Source organism: Pseudochaenichthys georgianus, chromosome 17, assembly GCF_902827115.2.
Source record: "Pseudochaenichthys georgianus chromosome 17, fPseGeo1.2, whole genome shotgun sequence".
Taxonomy (NCBI): domain Eukaryota; kingdom Metazoa; phylum Chordata; class Actinopteri; order Perciformes; family Channichthyidae; genus Pseudochaenichthys; species Pseudochaenichthys georgianus.
Genome location: NC_047519.1, coordinates 21474826 through 21487893, shown reverse-complemented (window position 1 = coordinate 21487893; position 13068 = coordinate 21474826). Strand labels below are relative to the sequence as shown.

General features: G+C 48.7%; 1 long non-coding RNA gene across 3 annotated transcripts in view; it reads left to right on the top strand.

The window, feature by feature from the left end:
• The window catches only part of LOC117462800 (uncharacterized), a 32508-nt gene that overhangs the window by 17212 nt on the left and 2228 nt on the right, over positions 1–13068 (top strand). For 2 of the 3 annotated variants that reach the window (XR_004553841.2, XR_004553843.1), the window contains exon 3: positions 5170–5615. The exons of the other annotated variant lie outside the window; for it this stretch is intronic. This is a non-coding gene — a long non-coding RNA (uncharacterized lncRNA). The remainder of the gene's footprint in view (positions 1–5169; positions 5616–13068) is intronic. 3 annotated transcript variants of the gene reach the window in all.

Sequence of the window (13068 nt, the reverse complement as noted above, 5' to 3'; positions counted from 1 at the left end):
TCCAGTCTCCTCTCGAGTCCCCTCTCAAGTCTCCACTCGAGTTCCCTCTCCATTCCCTATTCAAGCCCCTACGCAAGTGTCGTTGGAGGTCCCGCCGTCTACTCCCCTGCCGGGGGTCCTGCCAACCCTGTGTCCTGTGCCGTTGGAGGTCCCGCCGTCTACTCCCCTGCCGGGGGTCCTGCCAACCCTGTGTCCTGTGCCGTTGGAGGTCCCGCCATCTACTCCCCTGCCGGGGGTCCTGCCAGCTCTGTGTCCTGTGCCGTTGGAGGTCCCGCCGTCTACTCCCCTGCCGGGGGTCCTGCCAATCCTGTGTCCTGTGTCGTTGGAGGTCCCGCCGTCTACTCCCCTGCCGGGGGTCCTGCTAACCCTTTCTCCTGTCCCGTTGGAGGTCCCGCAGAATACTCTCCTGCCGGGGGTCCTGCCAACCCTTTCTCCTGTCCCGTTGGAGGTCCCGCCATCTACTCCCCTGCCGGGGGTCCTGCCAGCTCTGTGTCCTGTGCCGTTGGAGGTCCTGCCGTCTACTCCCCTGCCGGGGGTCCTGCCAACCCTGTGTCCTGTGCCGTTGGAGGTCCCGCGGTCTACTCCCCTGCCGGGGGTCCTGCCAACCCTGTGTCCTGTGTCGTTGGAGGTCCCGCCGTCTACTCCCCTGCCGGGGGTCCTGCCAGCTCTGTGTCCTGTGCCGTTGGAGGTCCCGCCGTCTACTCCCCTGCCGGGGGTCCTGCCAACCCTGTGTCCTGTGCCGTTGGAGGTCCCGCGGTCTACTCCCCTGCCGGGGGTCCTGCCAACCCTGTGTCCTGTGTCGTTGGAGGTCCCGCCGTCTACTCCCCTGCCGGGGGTCCTGCCAGCTCTGTGTCCTGTGCCGTTGGAGGTCCCGCCGTCTACTCCCCTGCCGGGGGTCCTGCCAACCCTGTGTCCTGTGCCGTTGGAGGTCCCGCCGTCTACTCCCCTGCCGGGGGTCCTGCCAACCCTGTGTCCTGTGCCGTTGGAGGTCCCGCCGTCTACTCCCCTGCCGGGGGTCCTGCCAACATTTTCTCCTGTCCCGTTGGAGGTCCCGCAGAAGACTCTTCTGCCGGGGGTCCTGCCAACCCTATATCCCGTGCCGTTGGAGGTTCTACCGGGGGCCCTGCCAGCCCCATGTCCATCACCGGTCTCGCCGGGGTTCCTGCCAACTCCTGGTCCTTTTCCGTGGGGGATCCTGCCGAAGCCTGTCCGACCGGCTCCGGTTTCTGTCCGGCCGACACCGGGTCCTGCCCGATCTCCGGAACTGGCCCATCAGTGCTTTCCTGCCCGGCCTCCTGATCCTGTCCGGTCGACACCGGCTCGAGCCCGGCCCCCTGAGAGCCGCGGTCTTCGCCCTCGAGCCCGGCCCCCTGAGAGCCGCGGTCTTCGCCCTCGTGCCCGGCCCCCTGAGAGCCGCGGTCTTCGCCCTCGTGCCCGGCCCCCTGAGAGCCGCGGTCTTCGCCCTCGAGCCCGGCCCCCTGAGAGCCGCGGTCTTCGCCCTCGTGCCCGGCCCCCTGAGAGCCGCGGTCTTCGCCCTCGTGCCCGGCCCCCTGAGAGCCGCGGTCTTCGCCCTCGTGCCCGGCCCCCTGAGAGCCGCGGTCTTCGCCCTCGTGCCCGGCCCCCTGAGAGCCGCGGTCTTCGCCCTCGAGCCCGGCCCCCTGAGAGCCGCGGTCTTCGCCCTCGTGCCCGGCCCCCTGAGAGCTGCGGTCTTCGCCCTCGGACCCGGGTCCCTGACTCTTCCTACCGCTGCCTTCGGTCCTCCATGGTCCCCACCTTGGACTCTGTTTTGACCCCGGGCCGTCCGCCCGAGACCCCTTCCTGGTTCTCTGCCTTGTCCCCGGGCAGTCCGCCCGAATCTCCCTTTTTGGACTGTACCTTGCCCCTCGGGCCGTCCGCCCGTGACCCCTTCCTGGTCCTCCGCTGTGTTCCTGGGCTGTCAGCCCAAGACCCGTCCTCCGGACCCCCTCCGCCCACCCTGCTTGGGGTTTTGGACTTTTTTGTTTTGTTTTTTTAGGGACGTCTGGAATCCGTCCCTTGAGAGGGGGGTTCTGTCACAATTCACATTTTATGTCACGTTTGTAGTTTTGTCTGTGTTGGTGTTGTTCTTGTCTTTGGGTTTCCTGTCTTATTGTGTTAAGTGTTCACCCCCGTTTCCTGCCTGTCTGCTTTCTGTCTGTTTCCCTCCCTGATTACCCGATTGTGTTCACCTGGTGTCCTTGTGTTTCTCCTCCCCTGCCCGGCTGTTTCTCGTTGTCATGATTACCCCTTCTTGTATTTAGTCTTGTCTCTGTCTGTGTTCAGTGTTGGGTCATTGTTTGTTGGTGACGGAGTTCACCGGAGAGTGTTCTGTTCTGTGTTTGTCTGTATCCTTGGAATAAAGGGTTTCTCAAGAGTTATCTGCATTTCGGTCCTGCTTCCTTCACTCATCCGTGACAGTTATATGGTCTTTGGAGGAGCGCTTAAGATGTTTAAAAAATGCTGGAGTCATTGGAGGATGTGATTCCTTTTTTTTGCTGAAAACATGCCATTAAAGGCTGCGGATAAACACCCCAATCTGTCATTCTACTCAGTGTGTATCAAAATCACAACTGGGTCTGTATTTCAGTGAAACTTTTGAAATGTACTTCGGTGCATTTTGGTTTTTCATTTTTTAGAGGAAAAGTTGTTCACGATTATAGAGTGACGGGAAGAAGATTCTTCAACTTAATATCTCAGCTTTTCATATTATTTTTATATATATTTTCTAATATAGTTAGTGACAGTGTCAGAGAAAGACTGGAAACAGTGGAAGAGGAAGGGGAATGAAATGCAGCAAAAAAAGGTAAATAGTTTAAATCAATCAGGAATATTTTGGGTATATTTGCAACAGCCATTTAAAGGTGGGGTAGGTAAGTTTAAGAAACCGGGTCGAGATACACTTTTTGTTATATTCCATGGAATGCTCTTAACATCCCGATAGCAATGCATATCTTAAAGGTGGGGTAGGTCATTTTGGAGAAACCAGCTCGAGTGCGCTAGAATTTGAAAATACACAGCCAGAAGAAATCTGCTACTTCCTTACAGAGCCCCTCCTCCAACACACACGAACGCACACATGACCAACGAGGGCACGAGATAAGTTTGTGCACAGATGGAAGGCTGACAGGCTGGTAGGCCATCCAGTTACTTTAGCCGGGCCGGCTCAGATGATTGGTCGTGCTTTTTACAGTACTACGGCTTCCACAGATGACATTTTTGTATGGATTTTTTGTCAAAGCACTTCAGATATTCATTGCTATCGGGATGTTAAGAGCATTCCATGGAATATAACAAAAAGTGTATCTCAAGCTGGTTTCTCAAACTTACCTACCCCACCTTTAAGTGCTTTGACAAAAAATTGTCATCTGTGGAAGCCGTAGTACTGTAAAAAGCACGACCAATCATCTGAGCCGGCCCGGCTAAAATAACTGGATGGCCTACCTGCCTGTCAGCCTTCCATCTGTGCACAAACTTATCTCGTGCCCTCATTGGTCATGTGCGCGTTCGTGTGTGTTGGAGGAGGGGCTCTGTAAGGAAGTAGCAGATTTGTTCTGGCTGTGTATTTTTCAAATTCTAGCGCACTCGAGCTGGTTTCTCCAAAATTACCTACCCCACCTTTAATTCCTACTCAGTAAAGTGTGTAATTGTATTTTAAAATGTATTTGATGTCACTGCAAGACACTTTTATCTTCAGTTTCATAAAGGAGTTATATACAGCTATAATAAAACGTTATAAAAGCACGACTTAAGACTATTTGCTCTCCAGGCTCCAAAGCTTCCTTTAAATGTACTGGATACTTCTAATGGATAATGCTAAGTGATAATCAATGTTGTGAGATTGGCCTAGTTAACATTTGATCTATATTGCTTAATTTAATACAGAAATGTAAATATGCCAGTAAGCAAAAGGGCTAGTGTTTTGTTGTCCGTTGGCCAAATGTGAATTATCCTTCTAGAAACACTAGATGTAAAACCAAGTTATATGTAGAAAGAATTATTATAATTATTATTAAATATTGTTTAAACTTTTCCCAGGCTGTATAGGTTGCCTGATGCTGCTGCGAGGTGTTTGTCAGGGTCTCTGTTTTGTTCCTCAAGTCCAAAGCCATGGGTCACAGGACTCCTTTCTGCTCCGCTCCTCAAACACAAACATTTCCCTCCATCTCTCTGCTCCTGCCCCCCATCCATGCTTCCCTCTCCTCCCATCTTGATAATGCAGCTCTTTTCTTTCTTGCTGGGTGGAGGGCTGCCCTGAACCAACATTGTCCCCGACGCCGGCTCTAGTGGGGGGCCCTATTGTGTGTGAAGGAATGGGGAGTTAACACCCATGTCTGAACCCTCTCAATGGGGGCATTGTGTCTGAATCTTCCTCCGGCTCACCCAATCTCACCCCACGTCACTCCCCTGCACAGGCCAAGCTAGGGGCGACTCCGGGTGCTCCCCCATTATGGGATGAAAACATGCACATAACAGTGAACTCAGATTCACAAACAAGCCATCCCATAACTGACCTCGTCTGCTTTAACCCGTTGCTCTCTGTGTCCTATTAATTTTCCACAAACCACACTGAGCTGAATGTGTCTCTGCTGCTGGTCGCACAGAAATGGGGGCCAGTGGGTGCAAAGCTACTGAAGGAGGCCCCTGCAATTCGTTGTTCGTATAGAAAAGAACAAAGCAACACATAAAGGACTACGTTGTATTAGCATGATAACAGCTTTCAGAATGCTTTCAGACAATTTGAAGATGCACTGCAGTGAAGGAATCCATGCAAATTATTCATTAAGTATAAAAACCGTTATCATGCTCATTGTTTTGCACTCATAAGGCATGGTCAAAAATAACTGAACATATTTATTTCGATAGTGTTCCAAACAGTAGAGTGTAAAGATTTTTAATGTGAATGATTTATATTTATGGAAAAAAACTACATTTTTAAATATAAAGAGAGGTGGATTTGTCTGTTTCATACTGAGCATTTGTATTTGTTGCTGTATAGCAGCGAGTGCCTTGGGGCAGGTTACAAAAGAGCAAGTTGGCGTTTTCTTCCCACATATTTTTAATCAAAGTGTTAGTGTTTACATTTGCATTTGCATTGAGCAGAGGGATGCTGAATGCCAACGGTGAGATTTTGAAAAACACTCTATTTTCCAGATGGAAACAAGGGTGGGTGGTTGGAAGGCTGGATAAAGGCTGGTAGATGACTGAACTCAGAGACCCGGCGCAGCTCATCATCATTGCCATGGGCTCTCGTCTTCCTCCTCTTCTCCTGTGGCCCATACCTCCATCCAGGGGTCCAGAGCCGGTGAAGCCCAGGCGGGGAGCAAGTGAGTGGGCTGGGAAGGATGGAAAAGCTCCCTGATGGCTCGAAGCACCTCTGGAGCTACCGGCATGCAGGAGAAATCAATACGAAACACAGAGCCGGCACAGCAGAGTGGGGTTTCCTGTGTTAGTCTGAGGCCTCGGGCCGCAGACCTCCAAAGGACGGGCCCTGTGTGGCCCTCTCAGCTGCAGCCCCTGCCCCTCAGACTGGACCTCAGTCCCAATCTCCACTGGCTGTGTGGTTCTGCTGAAGGGGATCCCTCCCCAAATAATACCCGGTATGTTGAGAGACCGCCGACAGGGATGTTCTCTTTCTCTTGAATTCTTTTCCCTTCATAAGATTGACATATCCCCCAACTTCTGCCTCTGGCTGTTTTAAAAACAGTTTGGGAGTTCTGCTTTTGACTCACTCTCCAACCTCATCTCGCCCGTTGTTTATTCCCCAACCAGTTTTTACATTTGACAAAGAGACAGTACGATCTTTATTTTCTCTCCCACTCTTTGGCTGTTACTATGGTGAGCTGCAGACATGTGTCTGTTAAAACCAGAGACAGCAGCAGAATGATCACCTTCTTTTTTTTTTTCGTGATGTCTGTTATTCAATTTCAGACTTTTTGAAAAACCGATTGAACAGTAATGAGGGCAGGAGATCACATAGCAGAGATCTGCACACCTTGTAGAGTAGATGGTAACATGGCAAGTACCTCTCCTTAGCACTTTCCACTTTGTGAAAACTGTCAATGTGCTCTCATTACCTCGTACATTACCTGAAATAGTGTGTGTGCGTGCGTGCGTGCGTGTGTGTGTGTGTGTGTGTGTGTGTGTGTGTGTGTGTGTGTGTGTGTGTGTGTGTGTGTGTGTGTGTGTGTGTGTGTGCCTGCCTGAGTGTGTGTGTGTGTGTGTGTGTGTGTGTGTGTGTGTGTGTGTGTGTGTGTGTGTGTGTGTGTGTGTGTGTGTGTGTGTGTGTGTGTGTGTGTGTGTGTGTGTGTGTGTGTGTGTGTGTGTGTGTGTGTGTGTGTGTGTGTGTGTGTGTGTGTGTGTGTGTTGTGTGTGTGTGTGTGTGTGTGTGTGTGTGTGTATGCCCATCACTCTGCACCTTTTTTGCATCAGAAGGAATCATTATTAGGATATAAATTACAGCTGTAAAAGATGTATCTTTGACTCTAAGAATTTAGATTATTAGGATGTGTTTGTACAGCCATTTGAATTATAAGACGCATCTCAAATTTGAACATTTTGAATAATATGAGAGGGCTTCATTTGAAACAGAGCTCTGTTTGTGTGAATGGACTGTACCTGGCCTTGAAAGTGTTTGCCAGCGAGCAGCAGCGTGCACCCACAGCTCCCCTCGTCACAGCAATGCAGCGCGGTTGTTTCCATCCAGATGGGCACAGCTTCAGACAAAATGGCCGACAGTGTATGCCTCTGCCAAAGATGGCGGGCGCATCTCTCTTGTCTGCCATCTGTGCATCCGTTAGCTGTTGTAGAATGCAAATCGAGGCTAATTGCATTTGCATAACATCCAACCATCATGTCGTTGGCTGATAATTGCTCCCACGAATGCGGCATATCGCCGAGCGAGCCGAAGTGAAGGGTGTTTCAAAGTGCTGTTTGGTTTCGTTTTTTCTTCTTCTTGAGATTGTGAGCATTCTCACCCTGAAGATGTGTTTGATAGGTGCTCTGTGCATGATCAAGAGTCTGGTCCTACTGTGCCATATGGTGCGTGTGTTTGCATGTGATTCCCTCGCATGCAAATGTGACACTGTACAACAGATTAAGGCGAGCCTTTCTCTTAATCAGATAGCGCTCTGTCACGCATGCACTGAGTCCTATTTTACTCACGGACATACATAATGCACAGATGAAAGCATTAAGCAAACAGAGAAGCTCAGACATGCACACAGACTGTAATTAAAAAGGGATCCATAGGCCCAACAAACCCTAGACAGACAGACCATAATAGTCTCATTTTCATGCACATGGGTGTCTGGTAACCATGACACTGAACGAATCCTGGGGTGACTGATTTTGCCAGAAAAGTGCTGCATATGAAACATATAAATAGGCAGTGTAACAAAGAAATTGGAGTCTGAAGAACACTGTAGCTTTGAAGTATCAGATCAGTGCCAAAAATACACCAGTTAAAAGAAAATGAGAGGCACTTTCTTTTCTTTTTTAAATGTCCTTTGAAATAACCTGAAAAATCCTGAGCGTGCATCTCATAAGTTGGCATAATAACATTCTGAGGCGTTTATGTAGTCAGAGGATTGAAGCGTGTATAAATGAATACCTCACGTTTGTGCATTTCGGCGCTGCGTCGTTTTGTGGTCGCATTTGATTGAGCAGGTCTTGTTTTTGGGGCGTTAATTCATGCGATGAGAGTCGTCTGAGCGGCTGGGTAACAAAGCAGCGTTCCTATTTGCATTCGCCCATCAGGGCAGCTGCTGCGCTGTACAGTTAGGTCTACTGTGGGCAGCAAAATGGCGGTCACGCGAATCATAGGGTCTGTCTGCTGGTCGTGGGAGCTGAGGAGAGGAGAGAGAGGAAGGGGGGGGTGGAGGACTTTTGGGGCGTCTGGTTCGAGATGGAGAGAGAGAGGGTAGCGGGGTCTAGACTGTGGGGTGGGGGGTCGCTCATAAGGGGAAGATGGAGTGGGGGGTGTTAGTGGAGAGGTTATTATTTGAGAAGGGGGGGGGCGTCTGTTTTTTAGGAAGAACAATTAATGAGGGACTGGAGGGGAGGGGGGGTAGTTTGTCTGCATTTGTGAACATGTGTCTGTGTCTCGGCCATTTGCATAGAGCGATCAGGACGTCCATATGCTGTGTGGCGAGGCAAATTCAGTCACAGTCTTTTGCACGGCTCTCAAGGTCTCTCCTGCACGATATGAACGAAAAGCCCTCCTCTAAATGTGACAGTCACATTATCTGTCGGGGAGCAGGAACACGCTCTACCCCATTTCTCACAATAACACTTAAACGCTCCTACTATACCGAAGCCTCGTGTGAGCCGCATCACTGTTTCTCTCCGGTACGCCATCCAATGAGAAGATGCAAAGCTGCTTCTAGCCAATAAGAAACCATAAAGACTCAGGAAGAGGAAGCAAAAGGCGAGGAGAGTCAGGAGTTTACCCTTGATGTGCCGGGGAAAGAGAATCAACAACACACAGCAGGAAGAAATCGAAGAGAGGGAAGCAAAGGATAGTGGGAAAGGGAGGAAAGACACAACAACGTCTTTTTGTGGTGAAGCTAACATGGCTTTACGAACACAAACACAAGAGTATGTAACAAAGCAGCTTCTTGGACAAACAAAACCACATTTATTTTCTTTGTGCGCCAGTCAGAGGAGATTGTAGAATATATACAAATCAATTAGAGGCAGGAAGAACAGACACAAAAAAGCCTCCCCTCTAGTGGGAAAAGTCATGATGGCCGTCATGAAAAAAGTCAGACAGCCAGACACAATGCGGATCTCCATAATTCCCTAAATGAATACTGCTGTGTTTAAAGTGTGATGGTCTGCCAATCTGGAGGTCTGAGATCGGAGCGTGGGAATGTTCGGGGAACATATGCAGAGCAGGCGGCCGCTGGCGAGACAGCGCTGCTAGCATGAATGCTGTGGTAGCAGGTGAAGAACCCTAGAGTTCATGGGTCAAGGCCATGCAGTGAAGGGGTTGTCTGGCTCGTGAGTGTGTGTGTGTGTGTGTGTGTGAGTGCGTGTGTGTGTGCGTGCGTGTGTGTGTGGGGCCACGTTGGTTGTCGTCTGGGTGTTGTAGGATGCTAATGAAGTTGCCAAGCTATTTGATAAGCACGGCTGTCTATTGTTAGCTCAGTCTGGTTTGCTCAGAGAGGCCTTGCTGGGTGTAGACTTGGACAAGAGCTCCTTCATCATGCTGCAGTCACAGCAGAGTATCAGACAGGCAGATAGACAGGCAGGCAGGGTGAAGTCAGACCTCCCGTGCTGAAAGTGTGATTGTGTTGTCTGGAAGCCTTTTTCTCCCCACATCTCTGCTTTCTGTGACATTTCTTCTCTGAGTGACACAGTTGGTTTCAGGCTCTCCAGCGTGGTGCCTGTCTTTGTTTCTCTCCAGATTGATGGAAGCTTTGTACCGGGAAATCATCGAGAGCGCTGTGTTTTACGGCACTTATTCAAATGCCAAAGTACAACTGTGATTCCTGTGAAATCTAACTTGAAAAACGTTAATGTCTTTGTGGAAATCGCTTTTCTTTTCTCAAGGATTAATCTGGTGAAACATTACATTTTACTCATATCAATGAATCCCATAAAAGACCGTCACCAACAATTCAAGTGTTTTAAAAACAGGCACCAAAGTATTTTTCCTACACTGTTTGAAAGACAAATATAAATGTTAATATGAGCCCCGTTCTTCACAATGTGCATGGGCTAAATGTGTATTTGGAGTCAATTCATACACTGTCCTTATAGTATAAGAACCAACGGGATGGTAGAAAATGAAACAATTAATATGTTAGCTATTTTTAGAAGATTGTAATCTTTAGAATGAACTAATGGAATTGAGGCTGAATGCCACAAAGCAAAGCAGAAAACAAGTCATGCATAATTTAATGAGACTAAGACAAATGTACAATAATTACAGCCTCATATTTTAAACGTACAGTATTTAAACAGTTGCATTTTGCCAGGGGGAAGGCAGCTGTGTCTCTTATTCCTGTCATAAGATCATATCCAGTGTCTTGGACAGGAATCGTGCGTGCAAACAATTTATTTTGGACATCCCCTGCAGGTGCAAAGAGCTGCATGCGTAAAGGTGCATCACTCATGGTGTCCCTTTAAGAGGGAAAGCATTACCTCATCAGGAGCGGTGTAAGGCAGGAAGTGGGTGAATGGGCGAAGGAGCGCAGTGCTAACTCTCTCCACTCCTTTATGCCTGTGGGTGCAGGCTTCATTAGCTCTGCAGAAAGGGACAGCTCCCTCCCGTCCCCTCAATAGACCCATAGACCTGTCTCACTGGCACAGGCTCGGCTCAGTGGGGAGTGTGTGTGTGTGTGTGTGTGTGTGTGTGTGTGTGTGTGTGTGTGTGTGTGTGTGTGTGTGTGTGTGTGTGTGTGTGTGTGTGTGTGTGTGTGTGTGTGTGTGTGTGTGTGTGTGTGTGTGTGTGTGTGTGTGTGTGTGTGTGTGTGTGTGTGTGTGTGTGTGTGTGTGTGTGTGTGTGTGTGTGTGTGTGTGTGTGTGTGTGAGTGTGTGAGAACCATTCACGCAGTACCAGGCCTCATAGTTTCTCACTCATGCCTAAAGGAAGCCTTGCATTGACACTTTTTCAGGTCTCACATCTCTCTCCCACTCTCTTTGTCCCTCGCTCTCTTTTCACTATTCTCCATTTCACAATTTTTCCTCATTGTGTTTCCTCTCTCAGTCGCTTCATCGTTTTGAGTCTCAGATCTCTCCCACAACTAGACGTTCAGTCAAGGACCGTATGCTGTACAGACCTCTGACTACTGTACTCTGCAGCACATCGTTTCTTTTGACTAATTGTCATGGTCCCTCTTGACTTACGTAACTTAACATAAATGTTTCCTGTATAATTACAAAACCTAAATGTGGGATTTAAAGGCTTGACAACTCAATGTGTGTTAGAATAACTCCCACCTTCAAATTGAGTGAGCGTTATTTAAGCTGCCCTTTTTCAGAATAAACAAATAACTGTAACAGCTTTATCAATTATTACTTGACAGGACTTTGACAGTAAACTCCAACATCTCACAACATGCAGTGGTTTAAAGTCAGAATTGTTTTGATAACTGAGGACAATTTATACATGCTTTTTCTCCCAGTGGATCCTCTCGTAAATAGTATTTCACATCAATCTCTATTTTATATCAAGGGGCTCTTTATCCAAAGTGAGATTGTTTAAAAAATAAGTGATTTTCTTTGAACCATCAACATCTGATCAAACTAAACCCATTTACCTAAGGTAGTTCTCTACGCCATGTCATGTATTTGTTAAGGATCGGCCATTTAAATGTGATGGACAGAACAAATTCGTTTTAGTCCGGTCTGACAGCATAAAAGCAGTCATTATACGCTATATATAAAACACAGAGATGCCATACAGAAGACCTGCTATGCCGCCTCTGTTTCCCCATCAGGCACTGTGCGCGGGCAGCTGCCTACTCGGGGTCCTCGTCTAGTGAGGGGGGAGGAGACACAAATATAGGCAAACGTGCAGGAAGGTGGCGGGCTAGCAGAGATGATTAGCATGGGCAGCCGCCATCGCGTGCTCTGCTCATTGTTGCAGCGCTGCATTAATGAGCCCACGCCGGTGCATCCGACAATCTGTCCATCACACACACTCACATGTACACACACACTCACATATGCTTCCACTGTCTGCACATACAAAGGTAGAACAAATAAAGCACAAGTGAGCCTTTTATTCATGTCACTCACCAGTCAGTACAGTCATTTTTTATAATCAAGTGAGGATACCCATCATATCTGCGGGTGATTAGTTATTCTTTTAATTATTCATTTCCAGTCGAGTCCGGGTCATATCTCTGGGGGTTTAGAACTCGGGTGAAAGTAGAGTGAGTAAAAGTGTTCTTATACCCGGAGAGAGATGCAAGCTTTGAGTCAGAAATAGAAACCTTGATAGTGAAAAGGAGAGAGAGGCTGACAGAGCAGGAGGAATGAGAGTACAACACTGTGGCCTGGTTTGCGGTTCCAGAGGGATAGAGACACTTTCCCCTGCAAAACGAGATAGGATGAGCTCTTTTAACACACACACACACACACACACACACACACATATACATACGCGCAGACCTTGTTCCCTCCTTCTAAGTGAGCCAGGACTAGATTCATGCGGCTTTGTTGTCGAGGCAGCAGGAAAACGTATTGCCCCAGATTTAAGCAACAACCCGCTTCACACATGCAGCCGTTACCACACTGTAACTGAATTCAACTCAAATGTTAACGATAAGTTCATCCTTTTTTCCTGTTCTGCATCACTTCATATCGCAAACATCCAGTAAGCTGCGTGTGTGTATACATGTGTAACAGACAGCCGGACCTCTGACCTCGTCCTGCTGGGAAGCTTTCATTCCCATAGGCTGGGGGCTGTGGTCGTCTCTGCACGCACGGACGCACGCACGCACGCACGCACGCACGCACACACACACACGCACACTGTTGGCTCTATTGGTATAGCTGTCGCTCGGCCACCCATTCAGGGCTCAGTCACGGTCACTTAGAGCGCAGCAGACTCAGGGATTCAGACGAGCTGTGATCCAATGACATGTATTTATAATGAGGGGGCTGCGGGGACGTCTTTGTTGGACGGACACAATGTCAGCATAAGAGTGTGTGTGTGTGTGTGTGTGTGTGTGTGTGTGTGTGTGTGTGTGTGTGTGTGTGTGTGTGTGTGTGTGTGTGTGTGTGTGTGTGTGTGTGTGTGTGTGTGTGTGTGTGTGTGTGTGTGTGTGTGTGTGTGTGTGTGTGTGTGTGTGTGTGTGTGTGTGTGTGTGTGTGTGTGTGTGTGTGTGCAGGGGGGGCGACCGGACTTTAACACCCCCTCACAAACCCTCCCACATGGAAACAAATTCAAGCTTTTTTCTGCGTCTCTTTACACCTCTCTTACTTCTCTTTCACACACTTTCTCTGTCTTGCCTTCTTGATCCGTGGAAAAAAAGATTTAGCTCGTTACCATGAGAATATCATCCGAACACTGACCTTGTCAAGTGGAAGAGAGGAAGA